This window comes from Tenrec ecaudatus, chromosome 4 (genome assembly GCF_050624435.1).
Source record: "Tenrec ecaudatus isolate mTenEca1 chromosome 4, mTenEca1.hap1, whole genome shotgun sequence".
NCBI classification, from domain to species: domain Eukaryota; kingdom Metazoa; phylum Chordata; class Mammalia; order Afrosoricida; family Tenrecidae; genus Tenrec; species Tenrec ecaudatus.
This window is the reverse complement of record NC_134533.1, coordinates 27,472,901-27,494,687: the sequence shown is the minus strand read 5'-3', so window position 1 is coordinate 27,494,687 and position 21,787 is coordinate 27,472,901.

Below are 21,787 nucleotides of genomic sequence, written 5' to 3'. Positions count from 1 at the left end.
AGTCTTGAGGGTCCAGTGGCGTTGTAAGCATCTCAGTGCTGGCTGGGGTCTCCATGTGGCTTCTCCAGTTCCCAGGGCATGGAGTCTCTCAATGTAGTGCCATGTGTTTTGTCAGTAGAGTATCTCTCAGGGAGTGAATCATGAGAGAGAGTCTCTCCTGCCTCCAAGGAGGAAATCCAAGAATTCCCAGAATTCTCAGAGAAAAGCTATGCCCACACAGAGACTTCATTGGCTATGATCCAATTGACAGACTAGACTCTACCCCTTCACTCTTAATCCTCTGAAGACATCAGATTATGTAACTACCACACTGAATATCAAAATGACAAAATGAAATTCCCCTGGGGGAAATGGATTAAACCAAACATAAGTCTGAATTATGAATGTGACATATCTATTTATCTTTCTTTGTGACCAGAAACCCAAATACAGTACTGAGTCTATTGTAGTTGATAAATAGATCAAAGACACAAAAGTGTGACTACTAAGTGGGGTTGGAAGAGACATGATCAAATATGAAAAGTGTATTTTATATACTAAGTGTACAATATAAATAAAGAGCAAGATAAAGTTAAAACTTCACGAGCTTCAATTTTCTTAAAAAATTAATTTGTTCTAAATGAATACAAATCCCTAGCTTTAAAAGTCTTAAGGCACAAGTCACTCAACAAATAAGCAGATATAATACAATGATCACAAAGGAATTACCATCCAAAATGCAAAATGTTGACTTAACAGAGCTTTAATAATTACAGGTTCGATTTTCTTTTTTTAATAATAAATCATTTTATTGGGGGCTCTTATAGCTCTTATAACAATCAGTACATCAACTGTATCAAATACATTTGTACACATGTTACCATCATCATTTTGGAAACATTTTCTTTCTATTTGAGTCCTTGGTATCAGCTCCTCATTATTTTTTCCTCCCGCCTCTCCCCTCCCGCATTAACACTTGATATTTCTTTTTTTTAATTTTCATGTCTTACACCAAACTTCAACTACTTTTCTAGTGTTTGTCCCACTTGGGGGTGTGGAATGAGGGTTTACGTTGATCGGTGTGATCAGTTCCCTCTTTCTCTCTCCACCTTCCCCCTACCCTCCTGGGACCACTACTCTCATTATTGGTCCTGAGGGATTTATCTGTCCTAGATTCCCTGTTTTGTGAGCTCTTATTTGTACCATTGTACATGCTCTGATTTATAGGACAGAACTGGGATCATGATAGTGGTAGAGAGGAGGGAAGGATGCATTAAAGAACTAGAGGAAGCTGTATATTTCGTCAGTGCTGTACTGCCCCTGACTGGCTCATTTCTTATTTGTGACCCTTCAGTAAGGGGATGTACAACTGTCAACAGCTGGTCTTTGGGTCTCCACTCTGTCCTCCCCCTCGTTTGAATCAATATGATTGTTTGTTTTGAGTCTTTGATGCCTGATGCCTAATCCCATCAACACCTCATGATCACACAGGCTGGTGTGTTTCTTCCATGTGCACTTTATTGCTTCTCAGCAAGATGGTTACTTGTTTATCTTCACGTCTTTAAGACCCCACACACTATATCTTTTGATATATGGGCACCATCAGCTTTCTTCACCACATTTGCTATGCACCCATTTTGTCTTCCGTGATTGAATTGGGAAAGTGAGCACCATAGAATGCCAGATTATCAGAACAAAGTGTTCTTGTGTTGAGGGAGTACTTGAGTAGAAGCCCAATGTCTGTCTGCTAGCTTGATACTTAACATATAAATATATATACATAGATCTATTTCCCTATTGTTATATAAAAATATATTAACATATGTACATGCCTGTATTTAGACCTCTGTAAATGCCCTTTGCCTCTGAGTTCTTTCCTCCTTTTGCCTTTACTTACCTCTTATCCCAATATCATGTTCAACCTTCATTCAGCTTCCATTAACTCTACCTGACTACATTGCACTTGATCAAGCCCCAACATACATCCTATGCCCAGCTCACCATCAACTTGTTCCTTATCCTTGGGTTTGTTGGCTCCCCACTTCTGTTCCCCAGCCTCCCACTCTCCCATGCCCCTCCAACCCTGGAACCATCGGTCCAGCTGTTTTCTCCTGGGCATTGTTAATATGCCTATCTTATTTTGATAAATATGCAAAAAATCACAAACACCAAAGCAAACAAAAAGAAAGAAAAACAACAATAAAAAAAGAAAAGCCTATAAATAGTTCCAGGTCTGTCTGTTGACATTTATGTGTGTTTTCTGGTCGAGTCTAATGAGGTTCCATGAGGTCCTGCCCCCAAAGTCTGTTTTGGGGATTCCTCTGAGACTTCATTGCTTTGCACCCCTTGCTACTCTGTTGCACACCCTATGTGTTTCACCCATGTGGTGGGGCAGATAGGGCATAGTTCCCACACATGTCTCCAGTGTTGTCCCCCATAGCGCTATGGGTCAGTGAGGATAGCATGTCTCCTGGTGGGGCTGGCCCTGTAGTCCTCTCTGTGCATGACTACTCTGAGCAGGAATATCATGTTTGGGGCTTTGTGTACCAGGATGTGATCCACTCTCTCTTTCTCTCTCCTTCCCTCTTAGTTTGCACCTGTGTGCTCTGAGTAAACGCACTTGTCTCCTGAGCTGTGTCTTCAGTTCTGTCCTCTGTAGTGCATTCTTCTGGGGAGGGACGTCTACGTAGCTGGGATTGGGGCCACCCCACAGACTGCACTATTGGTACACATGTTAGACTTCCTTATTTTGAAACTAGAATTTCACATTAAATCATGAAGAACATTTCTGTAATTTGGAAAATCTAGAACTAGTGGAGTTAAGTTTCCAAAATGAATTCTATGAATGCCTAGCACAAATGTCTACAGATGAACCATTCAGTAATTCCACAAAGATTTATTAATAAAATCTTTGTGGTAGGCATTGATCATGACTTTAAATAAATCTTTACATGCAAAATATTTCAAAATAAGAAAGACATATATTTTCTATTCACTAAGTGAAAACATTTATGCATTTAGACTGTTGGACAACTGCCTAATTCATTTTCAACCTTAAACAGGTACTTTATACCCAAATTAACCTATAAATCCAATCTACTGCTGACTGAAACCCTAACATAATTTTTCAAAGAACTGATATAACAATTCTAAAATTCATCTGCCAGAGTGAAAGATCAAGAATATCCAGGATAATTAAAGGGCAAGAAGGATATTGTGGTACAGAAAGCCAAAGTAATGGAATCAGTATAGTTTTGTTTCAAAGCAGAACAATAGACTTATGGAGCAGAATAAAGATGCCAGGAACAGACCTGTGCACATATGGAAACCTGATATAGAAGAAACTGGTATTTCCAATTCCTGGGGAAAAGATAGACAATTCAATAAATTACATTAGAACAAGTGGGTTCCACATTCAAAATATTATGTCCTTTTGTTACATCATACATAATTTTTATAAGTTCCAGATGGATTAAAGAACTACGCGTAGAAAGTAAAATTTTACAATTCTTAGAGAAAAAAAACATAGGAAATTGTCTTTATGGCTTTAGAGAGAGAAGGATTTCTTAGATAACACATAAACCTAACTATAAGACCACAATAAACAAAATTAAAAGCCAACCAACAGATTGAAATAAATCTTTTCAACATATATAACAGTCAGAGAATTAATTATGTGAGAGGATGCTGCTAGGAAAAGCAAGGTCTGGCAGAGAAAAATAGACACAAGAATCACACATTTGAAGATCAAAAACCTCCAACTGTCAGAACTAGTCACTTCCTTCGGAGCTTGTTGAACGATTCCGTTTCAATAAAACTGTCACTACCATCACCCCAGAACCTCTGACTCATATGCAATGACTGGGAGGAAGTGAGAGGTTGATTTTGTTTGAAAGTAGAAACTATTTTTCTCCTCTTTCCTCTCCCTAAGCGAAGGGCTTCCTATTCCCCAAATCTAGAAAGGGGGAGACAGAGCAATGATCACTAATGTTTCACAATGCCTGCAAGTCGGTCAGGTTGAAGTTTGTGTCCTAGTAGATTGTTCACTGGACTTGCTGATTTGGCTTTGCTTTGCTGGAATGGGAGTAGACAGGACTTAGAGAGATGTGGCACTATTGAATGCTGAAATTCCATAGCATTCGTATAAGATTTAAAAAATAAAAGTATTTACATTTTAAAAATAAAATAGGACTCTACTTTGTCTTTTTCTCAGACCACTTCATTCTTAGTCACTCCTAATTTTGGTTTGTGTCCTTACAAGCCATGATTTGACGCTATAGATCATGTGCATTCACACATACACGCACAAACACGTACAGCGTGGTGGGAGAAAAAGAAAGCCAGTACACACCTCTCCACCTTGCGTTTCCCACTTTACTCGGTTACCTAATTGGGCCTGTCATCTTGCTGGGATTTGTTGCACATCAAAGAAGAAGCACCTTGGGGCTGCCAAGTGAAGGTCAATGGAAAACGTGGGCAATTTACAAGAAGCCCTCAATACCTCGAGAAGCTACGAATAGCAAGGCCATCAGCAGTAGAACCTGCTGGTGTCATCTGCCCTCATGGAGCCTACAGATACCAAGCTGAACCACCAGCAAGGACTGAGCCCATCAAGGAAAGGAAAACGCCTCCACACCTGGAAACAGTGGAGCAGAGCAGCATCTGCCTTATGATTCCTCCCATCTCAAAACGCCAGCGTGTGAGACGTTAGGTAATATCTCATACCCATCGATACACACCACTCCAAACTCCTAAAACCACGAGTCTCAGCTATTCCAATGGGAAAACAACAATAGGTTTAGTTAGTATACGGTTTAGATTTTCAGATCAACAAGAATGAGTCTTAGAAGATACAAGAAAACTCTTTGTGCCATAAAGTATTCCTGTAAAGTAATGGAGGTGCTGAGAAATGGTCCGAGGAGGAAAGGAGATTTCAACATAGCACAATGGAGACCACTTCATGGGAAAAGCAAAACAACTCGGTTTACACCCAGGTAAGCTGAGTCCATGCTAAAAATGAATGCGTTATCCATAATATACACGTGTCACATATACAAAATACTTGCAAATTAATATACAAAAAAGCCCAAGGAGATAAATGGTGCTCTGACCCTTTGAGGATCAAACTTTAGTGGCTTAAAAGAAAAATCATTGCTTCTTTGCCCTTGATTTGAAATGTTGGCAAGGCCAAGAGGAACAGCTTGTCTATGCCCCAGGAGGTCTGGAACGTCCATGATGGTCTACACTCACACGTCTGGCACTTTGAGGGGAGTGAATGGAACAGCAGGACAGCTGGCAGGCCGTCTCTCTCACTCTCCTCGTGACTTCACCACGGGCTATCTCGGGCTTCCGCACAGCACAGGCCTCCTCAAGGTAGCTGGATCTCTTACATGGTGTTGGACTTCCTCCGAATAGAGCCTGCCCTGCTTTCTTAGACCCAGAACTGACTCACTGTCAATTCTGCCACAGTCTGGTAGTTATTCCAGAGAAATCTGTGCACATTGTGCCAAGACACAAACTAAGGTGATCATCACAGTCTCGGTTGTAAAAGCAACCCAAATGTCAAATCAGTAATGTTTAGGTACAAAAAGATGTTATGTTCATAAAGGCTTGAAGGTAAACAAGCGGCCATCTAGCTCAGAAGCAACAAAGCCCACGTGGAAGAGGCCCACTAGCCTGTGTGATCATGAGATGTCAAAGGGATCAGGTATCAGACATCATCAGAACAAAAAATCATATCATTGTGAATGAGGGGGAGTGCGAAGTGGAGACCCAAAGCCCATTTGTAGGAAACTGGACATTCCCTTATGGAAGGGTCACAGGGAGATGAGCCAGTCAGGGTGCAGTGTAGCAACAATGAAACATACAACTTTCCTCTAGTTCCTAAATGCTTCCTCCCCACCCACTATCATGATATCTACTCTACCTTACAAATCTGGCTAGACCAGAGGATGTACACTGGTATAGATAGGAACTAGAAACAGAGAATCCCGGGCAGATGATCCCTTCAGGACCAGTGGTGAGAGTGGCAATACCGAGAGGGTCGGGTGGAAAGGGGGAACCGATTACAAGGATCTACATATAACCTCCTCCCTAGGGGATGGATAACAGAAAAGTGGGTGAAGGGAGGCGTTGGACAGTGCAAGATATGACAAAGTAATAATTTATAAATTATCTAAGGTTCATGAGGGAGGGGAAGCAGGGATGGAGGGGGGAAATGAGGAGCTGATACCAGGGGCTTAAGTGGAGAGCAAATGTTTTGAGAATGATGAGGGCAACGAATGTACAAATGTGCTTTACACAATTGATGTATGTATGCATTGTGATAAGAGTTATATGATCCCTCAATAAAATGATTAAAAAAGAAAAAATAACCATGCCCAGACAGACCTGAAACTATTTTAAAAATGTTATATTCAGATAATAAAAGAAAACAATTTGGATCATTATTAATAAGCAAAAACATATCTAAAAACATTATTGAGTGACAATAAATAGTTGAAAATTCATGCACTATGAAAAAAACTTGCATTTTTAAAACAAAAATGAAATTATTAAACATGTTGAAAGTATTACATCGTTGATTTTAAGGACCTAGCAAAATCAAGGTAGTGATTGCATCTCAGAAGTGGAGGGGAAGTGGTCTGTAAAAAGGGACAGTTTGTGTGTGTTCATTTGTATCATTACCATCATTCGATGCATGAAAGCCAGGAGAGATACGCCCCTTAGAAACAGTAATGGGAGTAATGATTCCCTCAGGGTACAGGAAGTGGGGGGAAGGAGGAAAAGGAGAAACTGACAGCAATGATGACTGTATAACCCAACTCAAGGGGAGCAAACAACAGAATCATAGGTGAATGGATACCTTGGATGGCGTAAGATATGGCAATATTGATAATAATATATGATATATTGAGGGTTCATTGGGGATGGTAGCCTAGGGGAGAGAGGAGATAAAGGGGAGCTGATATCAGAGTTCAAGAAGAAAGAAAATGTTTTGAAAATGATGGTGGCAACAATTGTACAAAGATGCTATGGATTGTTATAATATCTGTAAGAGCTCCTAATAAAAGGACAAAAAAAGATGGGGGGACAGACTAGAATTGAACTTATTCTTAATATGGTAATTATTTTATTTCAAAAGTCTGCTGTGCATACGATGATGAAATTTTACTTTTATTGATGTATTTTTGTTATATTAATCTCTGTCATTTAAGTTGTCTAATTTTTTTTAATTATTATGAATGGGGAGTTAATACATATATCATTCCATAGTTCAACCATGTCAAGCAGAATTGTACAGTTGCTACCACAATCCATTTCCAAACATTCCTTTTCTTCCTGGAGTCCTTGACATCATCTCCCTTTTACACCCCGCCCCCTGACTGTACCCAACCCTTAACCCCGAAATCCTTATTCTACTTGCTGTCCCTATAGGTTCATAAGTCCTGAGTTTCATAAACTGAAAATCAGAAACACATATAGCACAACCTCAAGGGGGTGAACCCCAATGATATAATACCTTTGAGATACACCCTAATATAACAAAAACTAAGCAAAAGTACAGAAAATGTTGAAAACCAGATCTGGTCCAGCATACATGAGAGGGGGATCAACTGACAACATTTTAACTGTTCAAGTCAGATTGATGCCTTTGATGGTCTAGACTCATCTCTCTGATGCCCTCTGTTCAGTAACAACTTTCCTCCCATCCCTCAAATGTGGCTAGAAGGAGATCACCAGAGCCCCATTTCCTATGTATTTCCCATAAAACGAAATGTGGACTCCCATTTGTTGTCATCCATAGCCTCCTGGAAACCAGATTCTTACAATTTAAATTCTGATAACTAATCCCTCCTTCAACTTCGGATTATATGATTTACAATCCTTCGGGGACTGATGATGGTGTGCTTCTTCCATGTAGACTTAGTTGACATCTCACTTAGGTGGTTGGAGACAAGCCTTTAAGACCCCGGCGTCAATTTTAACTGATAGCCGGGCAACATCTAATATCTTTGCCACATTTTTTCTGTAGCGCCCATATCTTTTGTGTTCCCTTCATGAGGGTAAGTATCAAGCAGGGTCATGACATAGGAACTACTTGTTTTTCATTTGGATCTAGAAATGTAGTGCAAACCCAAAACCCACTCCTGAACTTATGGGTTTATTTGGAGGCTTGGCGGGGGGGGGGGGGGCTTGGTGTTACTGTTGTTTGTTATCTCCCTTTGGATCCCTTTCAAAATCTCCTTGTTAATTTATGATAGAGAGTCTTATCAATCATCCCCCCTGGGACATCACAAGCTTCCTTTAATATTGTCTTTGATTAGCCCCTGGTACTGATTTTTGAAACCCTGTTGAAAGAGGGATATTGGGTTAATTCACTTGTACAGAATCAATCCTGCTGTGGCTGGACACTATTTACACAAACAATAGGGGAATAATTTTCAGGGAAATTTACAATAATAATCACTCAGCATGTCTGTCACAGGTTTGACAGAACAATACATTTCTTAATACAGCATATAGGACATTGAGGTAGCAAGACCCTGTTTGTGCACTACCAACAGTTCAACAATCTTTGTCTTCTGCTTCCTCAGACACCACGTATTGTTCAACGTAAGTCCTCAGGTTACAAGTGTACCTGGGGTAGAGTCCAGTTCACCTGTGGAGTTTCCACATAAGATCTCACTAAAGTTGCTAAATATTAACATTTCAAATACCTAAAGCATAGAGAAATCTTATTTTAAAAGAGAAAATGTAGAGGAGCCCTGGTAGCAGAGTGGTTATACACTGGGATTCTAACCAGAAGGTTAGCAGTTCAAAACTACCCAGCTACTTCGAGGAAGACAGAGGAGGATTTCTACTCCTGTAAAAAGTTGCGGTCGTGAAATTTCTGAAATTTCAATCACGGGTTGCAGCTCACAGTAGAACTATGTATGCATAGGCTCCTGGTACCTACAGTGTCCAGAGTGATGGGTCAATGGAAAAATGAGGATGTTACACATGCAATCGCCTTGTACCCCAGGGAGATGATTGACAATGTTTTACTTTTCTGCCTCTGTGGGGTTTTGTTCTTCTGCTTTTAGTTTGCTTGTTTTTGTTTGTTGGTTTGTCTTTTGTTGTCTGCTACTTGGTTGTTGCTGTTGGTGGGGTATTCGGGCTCATGGGGTTTTGAATTTGTCATGATACGACCACCAAAGTAAACCTGGATTCTGGGCCCTCACTGAAATCTAGCCCCAATCCAAGAACAGTTCATTTTGATAGCATGGCCCTGCTAAATGCTCACCTTCATGAAATGATCACTGAAGATAAGGGTACTAGAACAAAGTGTGGTGAAGAAAGTAGGTGGTGCCCAGCTATCAATCAGAATCATGTCTGTGGTCATCTAAGCAAGGAGTCAACTAAGTCCACATGGAAGAAGCACACCAGCTTGTAGGATCCAAAGATGACAATAACAAATTTCAAATATGATGAACAGAAAAGTATCAGAGGCCAATTTGTGAGCACCAAATTTGTAGAAGGCTATGGAGGACAGGGAGGGCCCAAAATCCATCTGCAGAGTAGCTAGTCAGATTAAGCCACTGGCAAGTCCCCACTAGCCATAGGCAAAGAGTCTTGAACAACTTTAGATAGAGATCATTGTAATCGTGATTATACTGGTTCAAACTTGATACTTGGTCAATTGACCACTCTCTTAACTCAACCTGAAATTCCTAGGTGCAAATATTTATTGCTAGTTCAATGACAAAAATTTCTTCCCTGGCCTTTTACATATTCATGGTGTTCTTCTCTATCTTACTATTTGTATTTTTAGCTTTGTATTATTATTTTTTTACTTACGACTTTATATCGTTTCTGTTTTTTATTGTTTTTGTTGGGTTTTCCAGTTTGTGAATCACAGAAGAAGTAGAGGCACAGAGATAAGAACTGATGCAAGGGTTTGTATGGGGAGGTAGGGGTGTGGGGTGTGGAGGGGGAGATAGGGAGAGTGAGGGGACAGGGGGAGCAAACCATGTAGGTGGGAGGGGGAGGGAGCACTAGAATTGATGGTGATTATACAACTTTTGAAAAGTAATTTGACTATGGGGAAAAAAACAAAATTGTTCTAAAACTGATTGTGGTAATAATTGGACAACTCTTCTTGATATGAACTATTGAATTGTGTGATATGCCAATTCAGTGCCAATAAAACTGTTTTAAAATGTTTAAAGGGTTACAGTCTTGGAAACTCTCTGGGCAGTTCTAAACTGTCCTACAGAGTCAGAATTGACTCCTTGACAGTGAGTTTGGGTTGGGTTGGGTTGGGTTGGGTTGGGTTGGGTTGGGTTGGGTTGGGTTGGGTTGAGTTTTCAGAGAGAAAAGGCAAACCTACCAAACTCACTGCCCTGGAGTCAATGCCTACACACAGGGCCCCTATCTAGAGTTTCTGAGGCTGTAAATCTTTATGAGAACAAATTATCTCATCTTTCTTCTTTGGAATGGCTGGTAGGTTTGAACCATGGAACTAACAGTTAGCAGTCCAGTGCTTCCTGGAACAGTTAATGTTATCTTATATAAAGGTAAAATAGTGAGATCATTTAATATGATAATTGTCTAAAACTGACGGGTATGAGACTTTATCCACTTGTAAGTTAATAAGGTTGCCAGCCACAGTCCCATGAATGCTGACAGACACAAGTGAGTCCTCGGTCAGAAAGAAAGGATTTGCCACTCGTGGCAGTAACAGTGGCCAGAGTGGCAGCATGGGTCCAAGTGCCACAAGCCCCGTTCTCACAGGGTGATATGCTGAAGATTGCTTTCTAAAAGAGTAACCTTGAGATTAGGAAAGCCTCAGGGTCACTATGAATTAGAATTGACTTGGTAACAGTGACTTTCGTTTTGACTTAGTTTGTATTTTGTTTTGATTTAATCTAGTGCAATGGGGAATAAAAGCCCTTGGCCTGTGCTCCAGATGGAGACCCTACCTTATAAGACTATAAGCAAATCTGCTCTTTACTCTGTTCAATTCTCTTTCTTTAATGTTTTCTCCATCTATGATGAAGTCTCTTTGTCTAATTGTCAGGATCTTTGTTATCTTTATGTTTAGTATAATCCAAACTCTAAATTATGTAGTTTTTGATCTTCAGTAAGTTCCTCAAGTCCTCTTCATTTTCAACAAGTAAGGTTGAGCCATCTAAGTATCAAAAATAAATAAAGTCACTGCCATCAAAGCAAGGTCAACTCATAGCAACAATGTAGGCTTCTGGACTGTAACTCTTTGCAGGATTAGGAAGCCTCCTTTTTCTCCCTGGGGGAAGAGGATGGTGGTTTTGAACTGTGGACTTTTTGGATTGCCACCCCATGACTAACCACTGTGTCACCAGGGCTCCTCATCCGAGGATAGCAGCTTGTTAATAAGCCTTCTTCGAACCCTGATGTCATGTTTTGCTTAATATAGTCCAGCTTCCCAGAGTATTGGATCAGCATACAGATCTTTACTAGGGGGAGACAATATATCTCTCTCCAAAATATATCTCTTTTTTATGCAAACGTCTTTGAAAAGGTAGTCCAGGACCACATTAAAGTCTCTTCTCGTGAGCTGTTCAGGAAATCCAAAAACATCTATTAGCTTTTATTCTAGTCAGCCATAACAAAGTGCCACCCAAATTGGGTGACTGAAAAGAACAAACATGTATAGCATCCCTTATGGATGGAATGCTGTCATCCCAAAATATACAGTATATACTCGAATGTAAGCTGAGGCACCTAACTTTACCACAAAAAAACTAGGGGCCTTTTTCAACATTAAAAGTATGCTGAAAACCTGAAGATAAACAAGCAGCCATCTAGCTGAGAAGTGTCAAAGCCCACATGGAAGAAGCACACCAGCCTGTCTGACCACGAGGTGTAGAAGGGACCAGTTATCAGACATCAAAGAACTAAAAATCATATCAGTGGGTGCCCACCTTCCTGATACGATCAATGAAGACAAACATGTGCATAAACAAATGTGTGAAGAAAGCTGATGGTGCCCAGCTATCAAAAGATATAGCCTCTGGGGTCTTAAAGGCTTGAAGATAAACAAATGGCCATCTAGTTCAGAAGCAACAAAGCCCACATGGAAGAAACACACCAGCCTGTGTGACCACGAGCTGTCGAAGGGATCAGGTATCAAGCATCAAGGAACAAAAAATCATACCATTGTAAATGTGGGTGAGTGCAGAGTGGAGACTCAAAGCCCATTGGTAGCCAACTGGACTCCCCCTTACTGAGGGGTTGTGGGGAGGAGATGAGGCAGTTAGGGTGCAGGGTAGCAACGATGAAACATATAACTTTCCTCTAGTTCTTAAATGCTTCCACCACCACCACCCCCAACCCCCACTATCATGATCCCAATTCTACCTTACAAATCTGGCTAGACCAGAGGATGTGCATAGGCACAGAGAGCACCTGGAAACACAGGGAATCCAGTGCAGATGACTCCTCCAGGACCAGTGGTGAGAGTGGCGATGCCTGGGGGGTGGAGGGAATGTGGGGTAGAAAGGGGGAGCTGATTACAAGAATCTACGTATAGCTGGGGGAGGGACAGCAGAGAAGAGGGTGGGGGGGAGACATTGGACAGTGTAAAATACAAAAAATAATGATAATTTATGAGGTAGGGGGAGTGGGGTGGGAGAGGGAACATGAACAGCCCATATTAGGGGCTTAAGTAGAAGGCAAATGCTTTGAGAATGATGATGGCAACAAATGTACATATGTGCTTGACACAATGGATGGATGGATGGATTGTGATAAGAATTGTACGAGCCCCCAATAAAATGATTTTAAAAAAAGAAAGTATGCTGGAAAAACTCAGTTTATACTTGAGTATATATAGTACACTGATTTTCTAACACCTATACTTATGGATGTAATTGAATTGAATCCAGTGTGATCACCTTTCATCACGCAATATGATCACACAACAAATTGAGGTAATGCCAGGGCAGGGTATGTACTAGATCAAACCCCTCTTGAGTTGTGCTCGTAAAGAGCAGGATAGACACACAGGGACTGGAAAGACAGGCGCCATGTGACAATCTCCAAGAAGCCAAGAATGTCTGAGAACTATGGACAAAGAGGGAATTGACAAAGCCATGGCCCTAACTTGGGCTTTTAATCTCGAGAATTGTGAAAAAGCACATCTTTGTTATTGTTGTTGTTGTTTAAAGCAACCCATTTGTGGTGTTTGTGTTGCAGCAATATGGAATAACTAAGATACTATCAGAGTTCTGGGACTGGAAGTCTGAATTCAGGGCATCACTTAAATCACACTCCCTCAGAAGGCTCAAGGCTGCAGTGGTTCTCAACCTTCCTCATACCGCGACCCTTTACCACCATTCCTCATGTTGTGGTGACCCCCAACCATAAAATTATTTTCACTGCTACTTCAGAACTATAATTTTGCTACTGTTAAGAATTTGGAGACCCCTGTGAAAGGGTCCTCTGACTCCCAAAAGGGTCGTGACTCACAGGTTGAGAACCACTGCTCTAAGGAAAATTCTTCCCAGCGTCTTTGAGCTTCTGGTAACCTCCGACCATTCCTTGGTTCATAGCAGCATAATTATCTGTCTCTGTCTTCACATGACAATCTTCCCTCTGTGTCATCTATAATCTTTATGTATCTTCTCTTTTTATAAGGACAGCAAGTATAATGCATTATGACCCACCTGACTTCAGTATGACCTCAAATTAACTAATTTACATCTTCCAATACCCTATTCCCAAATAAACTCATGTTCAAAGGTACCAAAGACTAGAACTTCAATATATCTCTTGGGAGATAGAATTCAACCCGTAATGCGATCTATGGAGAATTGTCTCCTAATAGAAAACTTTAAAACTTTTGATCTGTAAAAAGATATCTTCTGGCATGAAGCAGGGAACCAGAAAAGAGGTCTGAGAGGCCATCCCCAATCCCAACTATGTGGATAGCCACCCCTCCCCCGAGAGGAGTTTACTTCAGAGGACAGCACTGAAGCTACAGCTCAGGGAGAGGGGCATGTCTGATCAGAGCACATGGGAACAAATAAATGGGGAGGAAGAAAGAGTGGAACACATCCTGGTCCGCCAGGCATTGAGGATGATATCCCCTCTCAGAGCAGCCAATGCACAGAGACGACCTTAGGGCTGGCCCCACTATGAGACAGGACATCCCTCACTGACCCATAGCGCTACAGGGGACAACACTGGAGACACAGTGTGGGAATTGTGCCTGACCTGACTCCACCACACCGAGGCAAAACACTAAGGGTGTGCAACAGAACATCAAGGGGAGCAGAGCAAGGAAGTCCAGAAGGAGTACCAAAAATCGACTTTGTGGGCCAGGACATGGCACCCCACCAGTCTCTACCAAAAAGCACTCCTAAAGGTCAACAAACAGACTTAATTATTTACAGGCTTTTCTTTTTGTTGTTGTTGTCATTGTTTTGTTTTCTTTTGTTGCTTTGTTTTACTCTGTCTTGTTTTTTATGCATATTATTATCTCTGCAGGTCTATCTAGATAAGATAGGCTGGATAAACAATCTGGAGGAGAAAATAACAGGACCGATGTTTCTGGGGGGACATGAGAGAGGGTGAGGTGGGGGAAAGGAAGTGGTGTTAACCTACCCAGGGACAAGGCAACAACAAGTGATCCAAAATCAGTAGACGAATTACTGAAATCCAAACGAAGGTTGAGCATGATAATGGGAAAAGAGGAAAGTAAAAGGAAATAGAGAAAAGAACTAGGAGGCAAAGGGTATTTATAGAAGTCTAAATATAGGCATGTACATATATTTTAATATGATGATGGGGAAATAGATCTATGTGCATATATTTATAGGTTTAGTATTAAGGTAACAAATGGAGATTGGGCCTCCATTCAAGTATTCCCTCAATGCAAAAACACTTTGTTCTATTAAACTGGCATTCCATGATGCTCACCTTCCCAACATGATCGCTGGGTGCATAAGCAATTGTGGTAAAGAAAATTGATGGTGCCTGGCTATCAAAATATATAGTGTCGGGGGTCTTAAAGGCTGAAAATAAACCAGTGGTCATCTAGCTGAAAAGTAACAAAACATATATGGAAGAAGCACACCAGCCTGTGTGATCATTATGTGTCGAAGGGATCAGGTATCAGGCATCAAAGAACAAAAAATCATTTCATTGTGAATGAGGGAGAGTGCAGAGTGTGGATCCAAAGCCCATCTGTAGGCAACTGGAATCCCCTTACAGAAGGGTTGCGGGCAGGCGTCAAGCCAGTTTAGGGTTCAACGTAGCAACAATGAAACATACAATAATAAAACATACACCTCTAGTTCCTTAATGCTTCCTATCTCTCCTCCCCTACTATCATGATCCCAATTCTACCTTACAAATCGGGCTAGACCAGGGGTTGTACACTTGTGCGGATAGGAACTGGAAACACAGGGAATCCAGGACAGATGATCCCTTCAGGACCAGTGATGAGAGTGGAGATACCGAAAGGGTGGAGGGAAGGTGGGGTAGAAATGGGGAGCCAAGTATAAGGATTTACATATAACCTCCTCCCTGAGGAACAGATAACAGAAAAGTGGGTGAAGGGAGACATTGAACAGTATAAGAGATGACAAAATAATAATAATAATTTATAAATTATCAAGGATTCATGAGGTAGGGGGCAGCAGGGAAGGAGGGGAAAAAACAAGGAGCTGATACCAAAGGCTCAAGTAGAAAGCAAATGTTTTGAGAATGATGAGGGCAACAAAGGTACAAATGTGCTTGACACAATGGATGGATAGATGGATTGTGATAAGAGTTGTATGACCCCCCAATAAAATTTTATTTTTAAAAAACGTTATCTTACTGCGATAGCAATTTAAGAGGACCATTATATGCATCAGATAAAGACATGTTCAGCTTCAATATTGAACTTATTATATTGCTCATTCTAACTTTTGTAAACTAAACCCATAAAATCAGAAGAATGAACCTTCAATCCACACCAAGTCAATAAAATATTAGTGATTATGTGAAAAAAGCTAACTTGTAACAAAAATAATAAAACAGTTTTATACCTCAAGTACAATGTTTCCTAGAGCTTTAAATGTCACTTTAAAATTTTATCAGGAAAGGAAAAAGCAACTACATAAGACCAGAATATTTAAAGGTATTCTAACCCATAAATATGCTATACTATAAACAAGGTATCGTATCATAAAATAAAATGAGCTATAGATATGATTTAGAATTAACTTCAGTACACATTATGATGCATAATAGCTGCTGGAATCCTTAAACAACTCATAATGTATGCTTTACTTCTTTATGTTAATACAAAAAATCTTTTTCAAAGCACCAAAGTTGTTTAAAGGCCGACATTAGAATTCCAAGAAAGTCGACCTGAGTTTTGACTTAAGGAAAATGATCATGGATAGCTATATAATACTTTTCAGTTCATAAAAAACAATGCACTTTTTTAAAAATTGAAGGAGGCATTTATGTAATCCTTGCTTATGACTGATATCATTAGTTCCCTTTCCTATAGCAATTACTCCTATGCCCTTCCAGAATTCCTTGATAAAGATCTCTGCTTTATTCAGGCTACAACACATTCCATCCCCAGAGGTAAATCATGAGTACTGAGAGGAAGCCACACCATTTCTTTCCCCTTTGTCAATCAGATCCCTTTCCCGGCCTCTTCTGCAACCAGGAGTGGTCTCCTGACCCAGTTCTGGCCAGGAAAGCCCAAGAGTCCACTGAGCTTCAAGAACAAAATTTATTCACTAATAAGTGAATAAATGTTCCCAACATAGCCCCTCCCTTCCTGTTTGGTACGGTAAAGGCATGGTGCCTGGAACTGTGACATCTATCTTGTGAACATGAGCTCAGCATGATGAACAAACACACAACATGATGAGGAAAATCCTAGATCTTGTATATTTTAATATGGAGTCAAAAACGTTATCTCGCAACCTAAATCATGTCCTCCAAAAATGTACTTTAATGTGACTGAGCTATGATTTCAATGGTTTGGCAGTTATGCCGTGCTGCGTTTGGCAGTTATGCAATAATCTGATGACTACCGTGTTGTGGTCTGATGTGTGATACAGAGATTAGGAAATGCAACAGGGATTGGGGAATGCAGCACCCTCGCTGAGGTCGCAGCCCTGATCTGATATACGAGGAGTTTCCTTGTGGTATGGCCTGAAACATCTTTTATTTTACAAGACATGAAAGAATCCAGAAAGAAGGGGGCCTCCATACCACCAAGAAAGGAGATCCAAGTGGAATGCATCAGTGGACTCAGGGTCACAATATTAAAACCTGCCTACGACACAACCCTGACAAAACCCTTTCCTGACTTTAAACCATGCGATAGGCCCTTGTTCTACTCACACAACTGCCTCTTGATCCAGGTACAAATTGCAAATGAGCACAATAAAATGTTCTAAAATCCCCATTTTCTCAAGATTATCCACAGTTTATGAAGGTCCCCACCATTGAATACCTTTGCATAATCAAGTAAATACAAGTAAACATCTTCCTCGTATTCTCTGCTTTGAGCCAAGATCCATCTGCTATCAGCAGTGATATCCCTTGTTCCATGTCCTCTTCCGAATCCACCTGAACTTCTGGCAGTTTCCGGTCAATGTATTAGTGCAACCCTTGTTGAATGGCCATAAGCAAAATTTTGCTTGTGTACGATATCAATGATAGAGTTTAATAGTTCGAGCACTCTGTGGGGCCACTTTTCTTTGGAATGGGCACAAATGCAGATCCCTTCCAGTCAGGTGTCCAACTATCTGTCTTCTAAACTTCCTGGCATGGATGAGTGAGTGCTTCCAGCGCTTCTTCAGCTTGCTGAAACATCCCACTGAGAATTCTATCACACCATGAAGCCTTGTTTTTGTCTAATGCATTCAGTGTACTCTCTGCTTCCTCCCTCATCACGAATGCTCTTACACTACCTCCTGAAGGGGTGGGATGTCCACTGGTTCTTTCTGATACAGTGACTCTGTATTCTTTCCATCTTCTCTTGATCTGCATCATTCATTATTTTGCCTGCAGCATCTTGCAAGATTATAATTTGAGGCTTGAGTTTTCCTGAGTTCTTTCAGTTTCAGATATGCTGATCATGGTCTTCCCTTTGGGTTTTCTAATCCTAGGTCCTTTCATATAGTGTTATAATACTTGGATTGTTAACAACCTGCTATATGCAGATGAAAGAACTTTGCTTGCTGAAAGTGAGGAGGAATTGAAGCATTTGCTGATGAAGATCAAGGATTGCAGCCTTCATTATGAATTACAACTCAATGCAAGTAAGACCCAAATCCTCACCATGGACCAATAGGTAACATCATGATAAATGGAGAAAAGACTGAAGTTATCAAGAACTTTGCATTACAAGGCTCATGGAAGCAACAGTCAAGAGACTAAAGAGACGTATTGCATTAGGTAAATCTGCTGTGTGAGACCTCTTTAGAGTATTGAAGAGCAAGGACGTTTCTTTGTAGACAAAAGTGCAACTGACCCAAGCCATGATATTCTCCATCGAATCATATGTATTTGAAAGTTGTACATTGACTAAAGAAGACCATAGAAGAACTGTCGCATTTGAATTGTGATGCTGGAGAAGAATATCGGAAGTACCATGAGCTACTAATAAGACAAACCTATCTGTATTGGAAGAAGTAAGACCAGAGTGCTCCTTAGAGGCAAGGATGGCAAGACTTCGTCTTACATTCTTTGGACATATTGTCAGGGGAGAGTTATCCTTGGAGAAGGACATCATGCCTGGGAAAGTTGAAGGGATGCGGAAAAGAGGAAGGCTCTCAAGGAGCTGGATTAACATAGTGGCTGTATCAATGGACTCAGACAAAGGGACAATGGGGAGGATGGATGGCGCAGAACCATGCAGTGTTTTTCTTCTGTTGTGCATAGGGTCGTCACTGTGGGTCAGCCAACTCAATGGCACCTAACAACAACAACAAGAAATGATAACACATCTCTCAAAGGAGTGTTCCATCTAGCAGAAGTGGCTGGGACATCAAAAACACCCTTCATGTTAAATAGTTTCTATCTTAGAGATTCTGAGGATCACCTGTTTCACCTAGTTCATAGGTTTCTGCAATAAACAAAAAAAAAGGTATCAAAGTACTTTAGGGGGGTAATAGTTGAAGGTAACAGATCATACTGGTATTTACATGTGAATTGCCTCAAATGCCTAGAAATCCCAAAATCTTCTAAGAATTTGAAGTAAAGATGATAATCAAATCAAGTGTTCCAAACAACCCCCTGGGTTCCCTTCCATGATCCTCCTCAGCTGACAGAGGAGAAAGGTGATACCAGCATGAGTAACACAGAGAGAAAAGTAGCTGATATTTAAATCCAGGCCATCTTAGCCCGGAATTTGTGCTTTCAGCTGCCATACCGCTATTCTGCAAAACTGTTTTTAAAAATTACTTGTCCTACTTACTTTTTAAAAAAGTAAAATCATTAACTTGGTTGTAAGAATAGTCAAGCCCTTGGAGAGATAGTTAATATCTGATCATTTTAAACCCCATAATGTACTGATAAAATTGCTCTGGATAAAAAGTAAAGGATGAGTCATTCTGCCTTTTATGAAACTGGAAAGAATCTACATTTCACACGGGAGTAATTAACTACAAGAGGACTGATCTAAGGCGTGTGAACAGCCGGGTGCCCTGCTGTCATGCACTATTGTATGGACAAAGTTGCTATCCTGTCCTAAAAAGTCACAAGTCTCTCCTTGTGGTTCTCAACCTTCCTCATGCCGCAACCCTTTAATACAGTTTCTCAAGCTGTGGTGACACCCCCAACCATAGAATTATTTTCGTTGCTACTTCATAACTGTTACTTTGCTACTGTTACATGTGATTCGTTCAACCCCCACAGGGGTTGCGACCCACAGGTGGCGAACCGCTGCTCTACGGCAACCACTGAGAGGTGCACACACTAGGTGTTTGCACAGCTCCCTAGCTTATGTCAATAGTGAGGTGCAATAGCGTTGTACAATGTGACAGCCCCATTGACATCTTCCTGGTGCCATCTTGCTTTCTTGCCAGATTCTTCAGAATTTTCTGATTCTTTAAAAATAAGAGAGGTGCTCAGCCAAAGCTGCCCACATGCTTGTGTACACAGCAGAAGTTTGTGCACATACACATACACACAAGTTTGTCCGTGACCGCGATGTCACATCAATTCTGTTTAAGCATTGTTATCACTCTTTGATGGAAATACAGTCTTCCGTCTGTATAAGAAAATCATCAAGGCCATCTTCAGTGGCATTAACAGCTGGACACCACCCCCAAAGGAAAATGATTAAAGAACTATAATCTCAAACTTGTTTTGGTTTCTTAACTAATCAGATCAAGTTCAGGAGGATTCTCTGAAACACCGACCACACCAGGCAAGAAGGTCTTTGAATCAGTCTTGTGACCAAAATTGTAGTATCTCAGCTGTCATATAGGTATTTGCTGCTTCTATTGTGCTAACTGCTTTACCCACATTGTGTCATTTAATCCTCTCTGGTTAAGTAGCAGAGACACATTCAACAGGTGGAAAACTTGAAGCTCAAAGAAGCTTAAGAGTGAAGCATACCCTGTGAGTTGCCTTTTCTTTGTTCCTAGCAGAGCACCAAACTGGTTCAAGTATCAACTTCTTCCTCAAATGATTCAGTGTTACCCTCATCCTAAATTCCAACAGTAGATCTTGGTTAGCCTATGCTAATTCCCATGTTATGTTTGATTTAGAAATAGGCATATGAGCCTATCCTGACCAATGAGAAGTAGAAAGGTTTTATAAGAACTTGGGAAAAGGTTTTACCACTTCTACAAATAAGACACAGTAAGAAACGACTCCATCCTCGTCTGGGGATTTTGAAGCCCACTTGTGGTAACTGTTGCTGCCTTTTTACAACAAACGGGAAAATCAAGACAATAATCTAAGGGCTGAGCCAAGAGAATTACAGAGAAGTCAAGTCAGAGCCTGATGGCTAAGATTACAGCTTACCCCTCCTCAATATTTCCTTCTGTATAACACACTACATTCTTAAATAGCTATATCCTTAAATTCAATCTGAGTAGAATTTTCAATTAAGTTCAGTTGACAAAGCACAGCTGATATTTGAACATAAATCTGTCCATCTCCCTTAACCATGATACTGTATTTCCAGTGCATGAGGAATGCCTCAATAATGCCTGGAGGGTTGCATTTCTGAACATTCCTTCCAACATGCACACATACATACATGCACCTGCTACCCCAGGCTGTAAAATTCAGCCTTTGACTTGTTTTCTCCCAAATTATTAGATAGATAGATAAAAATAATGTCAGCAAGTACTAAACTCATTCAGAAAACTTCCTATTGTGTTGCAACCAGAAAATTGAAATAGCTCTTGACAGACAAAATACTTAGTTATATAGGACTGATATACTGCCATCAGAAATTTATTTCCTCATAATTCAATAATCTAGAAACCTGAATTCAAGGCATCACTTCTAGGGAAGCACATTCTGTTTCTCTTAATTCTGAGGGAAGGTCTTTGTTCATGAGGCACGGCATCTGTCTTCTCCCATTTCTGCTCGCTCCTCTGTTCTATTTAGGTTTTCTTTTTATCTCAAAGCTTATTGGCTTAAAATACACCCTACACTGACTATAACCTCCTCTGCATAACAAAGAAAACCCATGCCCAAATGAGTTAAAGGTAGAAACAAACAAACAAATAAAAACATTGTCATCTAGTCCATTTCAACTCTGAGTGACCCTATTAGGGTTTCCAAGGCATTGTAGATCTTTGCAGGA